Below are 2,241 nucleotides of genomic sequence, written 5' to 3' on the forward strand. Positions count from 1 at the left end.
ACACAAACACTCCCCTCCCCACTCCGCCAAACCCCAATCAGAGACTTCCATGGACCAGACAGACTTGAGATCATCTCCATTACAGGTACAGTTAGAAACAGTGTACATTTCTGTAGCGACCTTCACCCTATCAGGATGTCCCACAGTGCTTTGCAGCGAATGAAACTATCTCGCACATTTAGTCATTGCTCCACTGGAGGGTACACAGCAACCAGTTTGTTCTCAGCAAGTTCCCACAATTAACACAGTGATAAAGACCCTGCGACAGTGTGGCACTCCCTCAACACTGACCCTGCGACAGTGTGGCACTCCCTCAGCACAGACCCTGCGACAGTGCGGCACTCCCTCAGTGCTGACCCTGCGACAGTGTGGCACTCCCTCAGCACTGACCCTGCGACAGTGTGGCGCTCCCTCAGTGCTGACCCTGCAACAGTGTGGCACTCCCTCAGTGCTGACCCTGCAGCAGTGTGGCGCTCCCTCAGCACTGACCCTCCGACATTGTGGCACTCCCTCAGAGCTGACCCTCCGACAGTGCGGCACTCCCTCAGCACTGACCCTCCGACAGTGCCCACTCCCTCAGCGGTGACCCTCCGACAGTGCGGCACTCTCTCAGCACTGACCCTCCGACAGTGCGGCACTCCCTCAGCACTGACCCTCCGACAGTGCGGCACTCTCTCAGCACTGACCCTCCGACAGTGCGGCATTCTCCCAGCACTGACCCCCTGACAGTGCGGCACTCCCTCAACACTGACCCTCCGACAGTGTGGCACTCCCTCAGCACTGACCCTCTGACAGTGCGGCACTCCCTCAGCACTGACCCTCTCACAGTGCGGCACTCTCCCAGCACTGACCCCCTGACAGTGCGGCGCTCCCTCAACACTGACCCTCCGACAGTGTGGCACTTCCTCAGCACTGACCCTCTGACAGTGCGGCACTCCCTCAGCACTGACCATCCGACAGTGCGGCGTTACCTCAGTGCTGACCCTCTGACAGTGCGGAGTTCCCTCAGTGCTGACCCTCCGACAGTGCTGCACTCCCTCAGTGCTGACCCTCCGACAGTGCAGCACTCCCTCAGTGCTGACCCTCCGACAGTGCGGCACTCCCTCAGCACTGACCCTGCAACAGTGTGGCATTCCCTCAGCACTGACCCACCGACAGTGCTGTACTCCCTCAGCACTGACCCTCCGACAGCGCGGCGTTCCCTTAGTCCTGACCCTCCGACAGTGCGGCGTTCCCTCAGTGCTGACCCTCCGACAGTGCGACGTTCCCTCAGTGCTGAGCCTCCGAAAGTGCGGCACTCCCACAGCACTGACCCCCTGACAGTGCGGCACTCCCTCAGCACTGACCCTCTGACAGTGCGGCACTCCCTCAGAGCTGACCCTCTGATAGTGCGGCGCACCCTCAGCACTGACCCTCCGACAGTGTGGCATTCCCTCAACACTGACCCTCCGACAGTGTGGCACTCCCTCAGCACTGACCCTCTGACAGTGCGGCGTTCCCTCAGTGCTGACCCTCCGACAGTGCAGCACTCCCTCAGTGCTGACCCTCCGACAGTCCGGCACTCCCTCAGCACTGACCCTGCAACAGTGTGGAACTCCCTCAGCACTGACCCTCCGACAGTGCTGCACTCCCTCAGCACCGACCCTCCGACAGCGCGGCGTTCCCTTAGTGCTGACCCTCTGACAGTGCGGCGTTCCCTCAGTGCTGACCCTCCGACAGTGCGGTGTTCCCTCAGTGCTGACCCTCCGATAGTGCGGCGTTCCCTCAGTGCTGACCCTCCGACAGTGCAGCACTCCCTCAGTGCTGACCCTCTGACAGTGCAGCACTCCCTCAGCACTGACCCTCCGACAGTGCGGCACTCCCTCAGAGCTGTCCCTCCGACAGTGCGGCACTCCCTCAGAGCTGACCCTCCGACAGTGCGGTGTTCCCTCAGTGCTGACCCTCCGACAGTGCTGCACTCCCTCAGTGCTGACCCTCCGACAGTGCGGCACTCCCTCAGCACTGACCCTGCAACAGTGTGGCACTCCCTCAGCGCTGACCCTGCAACAGTGTGGCACTCCCTCAGCGCTGACCCTGTGAAGTGTGGCACTCCCTCAGTGCTCACCCTGCGACAGTGTGGCACTCCCTCAGTGCTCACCCTGCGACAGTGTAGCACTCCCTCAGTGCTGACCCTGCGACAGTGCGGCACTCCCTCAGTGCTGACCCTGCGACAGTGCGGCACTCCCTCAGTGCTGACCCTGC

This window comes from Chiloscyllium plagiosum, chromosome 17, assembly GCF_004010195.1.
Source record: "Chiloscyllium plagiosum isolate BGI_BamShark_2017 chromosome 17, ASM401019v2, whole genome shotgun sequence".
NCBI classification, from domain to species: Eukaryota; Metazoa; Chordata; class Chondrichthyes; order Orectolobiformes; family Hemiscylliidae; genus Chiloscyllium; species Chiloscyllium plagiosum.